The sequence below is a fragment of the Amborella trichopoda genome, chromosome 5 (assembly GCF_054954075.1).
Source record: "Amborella trichopoda isolate Santa Cruz 75 chromosome 5, AtrichopodaSantaCruz75HAP2 v2.0, whole genome shotgun sequence".
Lineage (NCBI taxonomy): Eukaryota > Viridiplantae > Streptophyta > Magnoliopsida > Amborellales > Amborellaceae > Amborella > Amborella trichopoda.
Genome location: NC_142340.1, coordinates 18,991,245 through 19,001,470, shown reverse-complemented (window position 1 = coordinate 19,001,470; position 10,226 = coordinate 18,991,245). Strand labels below are relative to the sequence as shown.

Genomic DNA, 10,226 nt, shown 5'->3' with positions numbered 1-10,226 from the left:
CAGATATCTTCAAATTGATCATCTCGACCTCAAGATGCATGGTCATAAGAAAAAAATAGATTTCAAGTTTTGGAAATAGTGCATCTTGGAATGCATTTTTGGACCATCAATTTTCAAGATTTTCAAGTATTCATAGATCTACTTGATCTACACTATTTTTGAAGCTTTAAATTTTATAATTTGAGTTGAAAATATATTTTAAGGCGATCACAAAGATTTTCAGTTTTGGAATCACATTTAACGACACTATTTGTAGGTTCTTTATTCTGATTGTTTAGAGGCTCTGCTCTATACAAACCACACCCAAACATGTAGTGACACTATAATTCAAATGAGTGAGATGCTCCGCTTGATTTTGGAAACCTCATGGTTGTCTTCCACATTTTCAAGTCCTTATCTTTACAAGGAATAGACTGAGATACCCAAAAAAAAAGAAAAAAAGGTGGAAGACAAGGACTTGAAAATGTGGACGACAACCATGGGGTTTTGGAATGGAAGATGGTATTATATTTTTCAAGATAATAGAAAGTATTATATTTTTAGAATATTATATTATATATTCCTTGTAAAGATAAGGACTTGAAAATGGTTGTCTATTGTAGCATAATACTATTATATGTTACTATTGTTGCATAATAGTGTTATATTATAACATAATAACACTAAGATTAAAGATGTCGATGGTTTTGAAATGGAATTTTATATATTCAGCTAGGATGTTATAGGCAAGGATCCTTGAATAATTTTCATAAAGAAAGGCCAGCTCCCGAAGGAGGTTAGTTCAACTTTTATTTGCCTGATTCCGAAAGTAAACTTGCCAAAGTCACACGAAGGATTTTAGACGTATCAAATTGTGTAACGTGTTCCATAAGATTATCAGAAAAGTCATTGCCAATAGGCAAATAATCTTATTTAGCCATGCCAAGCAGCATTCTTAAAAGGGAGGCTCAATTACATATAATGTATTCATGGCAAATGAGCTCCTCCCGATGTTTAACATGTCAACTACTAGATAAAAAAAAAAAAAATGTGCCTGCAACTTGATTTGAGTAGTGCCTAGGATAGGGTCTTATTTGGGTGTGTTTTGTAATGGTAGAAAGATGTGGTTGATTGTCAAGGAGGAAAAATCGAAAGCAGTTTCTTTAAATTTCAAAGCAGAAATGAGATAAAAAGATAAAGCCCGAAGAAACAAATTCAAACAACACGATCTAAGGGGGATAAGGATGAATGGGTGAGAGCAATGTACTGCCTCTAAGGGGGATAAGGATGAATAGGTGAGAGCAAGGTACTGCTTCCGGGAAGGATGAGTGAAGTTTATACTTGAATAAGGAGACCAGGATATTGTAGACCGGATAAGGGGAAAATAATAGTTCAAAGCTAAAAAGATTGGGTTACAAGAAATCTTCCCGTCTGAAATTGTCTATATAAGAAACTCCAAACGACAAGATTAGGGAGAAAAAAGGGTGATCACTGTAAGGACCACAAATTTCCCTGGCATGAGGTGCACGGCAATTGAGTCCGATGAAGGGGGCGCACGCGCGGCAATAAGAATGAAGGCTTGCTGCCGCGCTTGTCGATGAGTTAAAACCGCACATGGCAATCGCCGCATATGAGAGAAGAGGAGAGAGAGAAAGCAGCACTGTGCATATAGAGAAAAGACTAACGCCGCGTGTGTAGAGGAGTAACGCCGCGCACGACATGCCTAGGGGTGAGTAGTGCCCGTGTGAAGGGAAGGCACTGTCGTGCGTGCGTAGTGCCATGCATGAAAGGGAAGAAGAAAACAAGAAAGCCAGCGCTGCGCATGCCATCGCCGCCCGTGAAGTGGAGCATCATCACGCATGAAGGGAAGGCCACGCCGTGTGTGCGTAGCGCTGTGAGTGAAAAAGGAAGATGTGACTGTTGTCGTACCGACCAGCATCACGCTTGTCAGAGCCGTATGTGTCAGCGCCACCCACTGTCAGCCACAATGACTTTCACCTACCCTGTCAGCTACAGTGGATCCCACCGGCCTTGGGTACTTAAGCCCTCTTCCCTCCCCTTTCCAACGTCGTTTCCCTCACTTGTCTCATACTCTCTCTCTCTCTGTCTCTCTCTCTCTCTAAGAAGCAAAGTGAGAGTGAACTGCTGTCCTTAGAGAAGCCATTGCTTGGAACTTGAAGTGGCCTGCGAGTAGGAGATTTGAGGGCGTTGTGAACATCAAGTAAGTAGGTTTAGCATTTATGTATCATTTAGTTTTTTAGTAATCAATTTTAAGTAATGGAAGTAAGTAAAGTGATAGAATGAAGGGTATGCGTGTGGTTGAGTTAAATTTGTTAGAATGATTGATTGAGTGTGGAAAATAAACTTGCTAGTTGTGGGAATTTGTGGAGTAGATCACTTGCAAGACTAGTTTAACTTGAATAAGGTTTTGCATTAAAGTTTATCATGGCTCGTGAGATGTCATGGGGTATTTGAGCATGCCAAAACTTGCAAAGGAATTTTTAAGAACTGTGAGGGTTTTTGTATTGAACTTTTCAATAGCCAAACGATATCCAGATGGACTCAAACCAGTTTTGAATGAAAGATATACTTGTCTATTTCAATTTTGTTAAAATTTCGTATGAGTTAAGAGATATGCCCAGGGGTATGTCAATGTCCACAGTTGTAGAAAATTCCCAACAACTGCCACTTATTTTGTGCCGAGATTTTGACCTATCAAACGATGTCCAAACGCCTTTAAACCACCACCATTTGAAAGATATATGAATGAGCTTAAAGTTGCATGTTGAACCCATTTAAAACTCCTTGTAGATGGAGAGTTATGCTCCGAAATGTGAGGGTATATTATTAATTCACAATTACAGGAAATTCCAGCAACTGTCACTCACTTTGTGCTGAGCTTTTGACCTATCAAATATTATCCAAACACCTTCAAACCACCTCCATGTGTAAGCTTAAAGTTGTATGTTTGAATCATGTTGAGATTCTCCCTAGATTGGGAGTTACGCTTTCGAGAAGAGGGGTACGTCACCAATACTCATAGAAAATTTAGTTCTGTGCTTGTCTTGTATTGTCTTTTGCTGGACTACTCACTAGTCAACTAAAGTGGCAAAGTATTATCCTTGATAATTGATAAGCGAGAGTGTCATGTGGTAGTTTTCATGTGATGAATGCTACATGTTAAGTGCCACGGTGTTATGTGAATAATGCTATGTGACCATGCGATAAGTGATAATCGATAAGTACAAATGCCATGTGATAACTCTACGATAAATGTTACATGATAAATACCGTAGTTGCTAATGTGATAAAGTGTCATGAATGCTAATTGATGAGTGTAAGTGCTATGTGATAGCCCTTTTATGATGGATGTTCCATGCTAAGCCACATAGTGTACATGATAGCTGGTTATTTTTGAACAAGACTCATACCTTACATAATGAGATTAGAATTATTTGTTATAAGACACTGATTAAGTATAAGTAAATTTAATGCTTGAACATGTTATGATAACTGTAATATTGACTACTACGCGATGGGATATTCATCGGTAGTGGGTACTGTTATATTGAGAAAAGTGAAATGGGAGGAAGTTAGGTGATAGTGAAATGGGAGGCTCGAAATTCATATGATGAGACTAGTGAGTGATGCATTGCAAGGTAAGTGCCTATCGAAACCCCAAAGCGCGCTGGGGACCGTGTGCGTAAGTATGAAGACATTACAGAGTGGGTGACCCACTTGTCATTGTCCTCCATCCTGAGGGATAGTAGAAGTCCTAAATAATGGGACTGGCTTGACCTGATGAATATGAATATTACTTCAAGAGTAGGCGAACTAGGTGAGTGGATAATGCTAGAATTATTCATGTAAATGATAATGATTGTATTGGCTGAATAATAAGTATGATATTTTGATATGACACTTGTAATAGATGCATTGATGCGATTTCTGCTTTGTATGACATTTGCACTGCGATTGCTTATAATGGAAATAATTATTTATGACACATAGATAGACTCAATACCGATGCATAGCACCTAGATCTACTTACTGGGCTTTATAGCTCATCCCATTATATCTTCCCTCCTTGTAGATTAATAGCGACAGGTCGAGGGCCAGAAGCACGTAGTTCGCGGCTAGGAGTCGAAGTCACACCCCTGTTAAGAAGAAATTCTGACATTGTATGTGTTTGGGCTGCTTAGCCTTGACTTTTGTTTATTTTGGAAAAATGTAATATTTTGCCCTGATGCCCCAGACTCAAGTGTAATATTTTTGGAAGAAATTTCATGTAGTACAATACTTAATGATGTATGGATTCTCCAAATTTAAATATTCGTCCGTACTTAGAATTACTGTTTCAGTTCTATTCATTGTTTGCTTTGATCACCGATATTAAAGCTTTGAGTCCACTCCGACCTGAGTGACATATGCTACCTTGGGATCACGAACACGCACTCAATCACCCTCCATCGAGTGCGGAATAGGGGTCGGGGTCGGGACGAGGTCGTGACAATCACTCTTGAGTCTTACATTACTCTGACAAGAAACCAGTTGTAAGAAAGTAGAGTGAGCATCTCATTCTGGATCGGTTTCAGTGACGTTCTGTCCTTTCGCATACTTCTAGAGGGACCTAATTGTACCATTTGCATATATAATTTCTTTTCTTTTCGAGCTAGATTATACCAGATGAAGTAATAAAGTAGAGTGAGCATCTCCACTACTTTTTATTTCATTTTCTGTTTTTTTAGGTTTTTAAAGTGTAGGGACCAGTCCAAAGTTGCCCAATACCTCATAATTTTTTAAAAATACATATTCCGATGTTGGAGACATTGAACCGAAGTTAATAAAAAGATAAGAAAAATATGCATGTCAGATATCTCCAATATAAGAACGACCTAATGACCAGACCCCATAAATAGGCCAATCTGATAGTCCCCATAAATAGGCTAATCTTATATCTCCAACAGTGAACTCAACGAAATATTAGTTGGCATTTGGGTGGAACTGATGTTAGACATATCAGAATACCCTATCTTACTTTCTTCTTTAAAGCTTTGGTTTGATGTCTCCAACATCAGACCATGTATTTTAAAAACTTCTAAGGTATTGAGTGGTTCGATATTTTTAACATTGAACAAGTTTTTACACTTAAAAAAATTTTAAAAAATAAAATAAAAAAGTTGTTCGATGTTGAAAACATCGAATTTTGAGACAAAATAGTAAAAAAAAAAGGTCGTGAGGGGACACCAAAAATGACAATTTCCTCTATGGTTTTCCCCAAATGAAGAGAAAATGTGCCCAACTCGTGAAGGGAGGAACTACCCACAAAGCGATAGATGGCCTTTAAAATGTCTTCCCTGATCTCTATGTTTCAAATATCCGAGCTCAAGAAGGACAACCCTTGAATTTGGAAAGGGAAAGGTAGGGGAACACGCTATTGCTTCCTTGCCCTGGGTCCGGGCAAAAGGCAAAGGGGTGGGGCTCCTCGGCATTGTCAGCAATAGTTAATAGTTATGATTTCACCAAGATTTTGACAACTCATGGGTGTTTTCATTTGAGACCTAGTAACACGTCGGTTACACATTAGGATGACGAGGGGACTACAAGTCACAAAGCACTCAGGACAATGTAATAATCTGCAAATGGCTTCTCGGGTTCATGAGGGCCATATTTATATAGGGCCCCAAAACAAGTCATAAGGGCGCCGTTCGGAGTGTCGCTAGTGCCGCTAGAAGCAAGTAGAGGTCCTATCATCACAAGCACCAAGGGTCCTTTGAAAAGACCCATCAATCTGCACAAGACCGTATTTGACCCCAAATATAATTCCTCTCGAGCCCAACGCTAGTCAAATGACCAAAAAACCCTCTATAACAGTAGAGCGATACTTGAAATGCTGCCAAAGGCATTACCAATGGTGCCACACTCTATGCATTGTCTTATCAAGTCAATGCCCAAGGGATCAAAGACAAGTCCAATCAGCCAAAATCAAGGTAGGCCCGAAATAATGGAAGATTCCTTTAAGGCCCCATGTCACCAAATGACGAAAATAACTTTTGCCTGCATGAAGGAATTCAGAATGTCGTCGAAGGCATTTCCAATGTCTCCCACAACCATGACTCACCATTCTGCAATAGTGCCCAAGGGATCCTAGGCAATGTATGAAAATGGGACAGGCCAGACTTGACAAATGATTCCCTTAGGTCCTGTGTCAGTAAATGATCAAAATACCCTTATGTCGTTCGGAGACAATCGGAACATCACTGACAACCTTAGCAAAATCACCACACTCTCTACTCTCTAAATTGACTCGATCCGACCTAAGATGGATACCAGACCCCCCAAGTAATCATATGAGTCAATGTCTCTCCAAAAAAAAAAAAAATCCCAACGGATGCTGGCAATACCCGCAAGGGGCAGTTCTATTGCAAACTCATCCATGGTTGCATGATGTTAAACTGTTTAACTTCGTCAATCACCTCACGACGTTAAACTGCTTGGATGAGTCATCGGTTGCATGAGTTTAAAATGCGAATCAAGTCTATTTCTAATATTTCAAAATGATCTTTCTTCCAAAACTTCAATACTGGGGTGACCCGGTTTGGAATTTCATTAAAAACCTTCTTTATGTGTATGTCATTTCAAAAACCTTAATCTTTTTTTGTTCAAATCGTAACCCGGAGTTAACATTTGTTTTAAAAACTTTTCTCACTGAGCGTGACTACCATGCACTATGGGTCCCTTTTGAGGCCAGGAACCCGTGGATGAAGAGCCTAGATTCTCTCCTCCACCCAAATCCTTAACTGCAGGGGTTTGCTTCTTTGCCACTTTGTGTCTCACCTCTCGAATGAGACACAAGTGACATAGGGGCAACTGTAGTCACCCCGATCTGGACTAAAAGAGTTATGAATAGGTTGAAATGTCCCAGGCAGACCACCCGGATATTTTAAACTATTCACCTACCAGAACCCTTTACATACACCTAGCCTCCACCAAAACCCAACATTGCCCCAGTGGGACCAAAGGCACCAAGTGGCAAGATAGATTCAGAGTAGCTTGACTTTCAAAGCATTTTCCATAAAGGAAGGCTCTAACATTACTCCAACGGCCGTCAAAGCCCTATCAAAAGTCCGAAGGTAGCACACCGAAGGCACCTCAGTCACGGAATGGGTGACTAAGAGGGGCAGAAACCTGGCACCGTTCCCAATAGCACCGACACTAGTCCAACCGGTGCCCAACTCAAGGCCCCCATGAGCTTCAGAATGGCGAGAAGTCTGGCGGAACTACCAATGCTGCTAGAGCTCCATTACAAACACTGCCAGTCCCGAAGACATCCACCTGGCGGGAAACATCGTTGCTAACATGACTGAGATGACGCACTAACATGTCAGCCCGTACCTGCAGATATGGCAGATCCGTATTGACATGTCAGAAGTGCGAACGGATCATGGTTGTCAAATTTTTATTGGCTGATGATCAGAAGACAGTACAACCAAGACGACGAGCCAGCTGGTATCTAGTGATACTACGAACGTCGTTGATGCTACTCGGAACAACTTCAAGTTGTGATTGGTCCATCAAAACCAGACAAGAGTCACTAGAACACGACACGTGTACAAAACAGGATTTGAAGGCAGTCAGAAAGTCGCCGGCACCGTTGCTAATGGCATCAAACACTGACAGGGCCATATCGACCGCATTAATGAGCAATTAATAGTTGTTGATTGTCATTATTGCCACATTAATGACATGGTGCCACTCCCAACGGAGCCAACACCACTCCAAATGTCGCCAACAGCACTCCAAACGTCGCCACAACTCAGATGACCTGAAAATCATACAAAACCGACCTACAGGCTGTCTTGGGTCCATTTTACCTATAAATAGCCTATTTTGCCCAAGCTTAAGGTTCAAAATCCAGTTCGAAATCCTGATATTTTTTAGCCTAGGCCATGCCCAAGTTTCTTTGATCTTGAGACTAGTCCATGCTCAAAACCTCTTGATCTTAAGCTCAAGCTTGCTGTTGTGTCAAAGCCCCAAGGTGAGCCCATTTGAGCAAGCACCATCCTACCCAAACCACTCAATCCAAAACTAAACTATTAACCCCTTCAAGCTACCCTATCAAATTGAAGGCGGTCTGAATAATCAGACTTTCTAGGCCTTCTTCCTCCTATTTCCACTTGTCTCGTTAAAAACCTAAAACCTCGGGATTGACTGTGTAATTAATCGATCTGAATCGACGCTAACTATGAGAGCCAAGCCTAGGGGCCCGGCCTAAAGCACCATTTTCTTTTTCCTTTTTTAGCTTCTTGTATTTATTTTCATTTAATAGTAATATTTATGTATTTTTCATTCATTGATGATCCTATTTAGGATTAATCTTTATTTAGTTATATTTAGCTCCCTTTCTCTCCTTTCCTCCTTATTCATAGTCTAGTTTCTTTTCTTTTGCATTTATTTCTCTTCATCAAGCTGCATTTGTATCTTTAATTTCTCCCTTCTCTTCATTGATAACCTAGTTTATACTTCTCTTCTCTTTCATGTAACCCTCTTAAACAGTTACGTTTATTTCTTTTTCCCTTTTTGTTCATCTTATAGCATAGATCTCTCTCTCTCTCTCCTCTTTCTATTAAGTAGTTATTTTCCTTGTCTTTTGTGACATTCATTTCTCCTAGCTTATTGTGTGTATTTCTCTTTTTCTTCCAATAATCTTGTGGCATAGATCTCCTTCTCTCTCTTTCATTCTTTATTAAATAATAATTTTCCTTTCTTTTTTATAATATGTATTCCTTCTAGTTTTGTGTATCTATTTCTCTACCTTTTTATTCCTTTCACAATGTAGATCTTTTACTCTCTCCCATCTTCTCAACTAAGCATTTGTTTTTCTCTCTTTATTGTGGTCATTCTTCTTAGATAATGGTATTCACTTTTCTCATATCTTATAGTCTAGATCTCATTTTTTTCTATTTCATTCTCTTTTTCTTTTTTCTCTTATAACCATTTAGTTTATTTCTCTTATATTTTGTTCAATAGCTTAGTCTCTTTTATCTTCTTTTTATCCCTTCCTTGTTATATTATTACTTTTATTCCCATCTTGTTCTCATATCTCTTTGTCTCACTAATACGATATCCTTTCCTTTCTTCTTCATATTCATTCTTTTATTTCCATAATCTTCTCTCTCACATTTTATGTGATGCATATTTAGTTTAGATAGTAGTTTAAAATTTGTAAGCTCCATGCTTTTTACTTTCTTACTCCTCTTGCATTTTATAGTTAGGTTCTTTATTTCTGTATATTTCTATTTCCTTAGTTTGATATCGTATTTGTGGTTTTCCTCTTCTGTTCTCTTTCTAGATCTGTTTTCTTAAATGCTTCATTTTTATCCTCAAACCCCTTTTAGAAAACTTTCTTGGTGAGTTCCAAGGTTGAAATAGGAGAGAAGCCGGCTTTGCTGACGGTCCGAGATGGTTAAGATTAGGATCCGAGTCGCCTTTAGAACATAATTTGATGGGACCCATTCTCTTCCAACTCTTTGATTTGTTTGCACTCAAAACCAAGGTCGGGGCGAAGTCACTTGCCTGCATTTTTTAGTATAAACAATAGGGCATCCCAAATTCCAACATATACCTATGGTTCTAAGTTATTACTAAAAAATGGTACACTTTAGTACGAATAGTAGTACAAAAGGATTACAGCTTTCAATCTCTTGCCCTCATTAACTCCGAAGCTGATTTAAATTGTATAAACGAAGGGTTAGTACCAATAAAATATTTTGATAAAACTACCCAAATACTGAATACAGCTGATGGAAGTAAGCATTTAATAAACTATAAATTGTCAGATACAGCTGTATGTAATAATGACAGTTGCTTTGAAATACCTTTTATTATGGTCAAAGGATTAAGCCAAGCAGTAATATTGGGAACTCCGTTCCTAAATTTACCGTTATCCTTTAAAAATAGATAACACAGGAATAGAAACAAACTTAAATGGCCACAAAATTAAGTTTGATTTCATAGACAAACCAAAGGTAAAGGAAATCAATAAAATTAAGCAAACTGGGAATAATAAGGAGCAATTCTTATGCCATTTAAAAACTGAAATAAAGTACAAGCAAGTTGAAGATGAGCTATTGCTCCCTGAAGTTGAACAAAAAATTGAAAATCTTAAAACCCAAATAGAAAGAGAAGTCTGTAGTAAACTATCAAACGCATTCTGGAATAGGAAAAGACATATGGTAAGTTTACCA

General features: G+C 38.7%; 1 long non-coding RNA gene across 1 annotated transcript; it reads left to right on the top strand.

The window, feature by feature from the left end:
• Positions 1–1,436: 1,436 nt before the first annotated feature.
• On the top strand, positions 1,437–4,283 carry LOC148782004 (uncharacterized). Its single transcript, XR_016056079.1, has 2 exons — positions 1,437–2,200; positions 4,073–4,283. It is a non-coding gene; the product is annotated as an uncharacterized LOC148782004 (long non-coding RNA).
• The last annotated feature ends 5,943 nt before the right edge of the window (positions 4,284–10,226 follow it).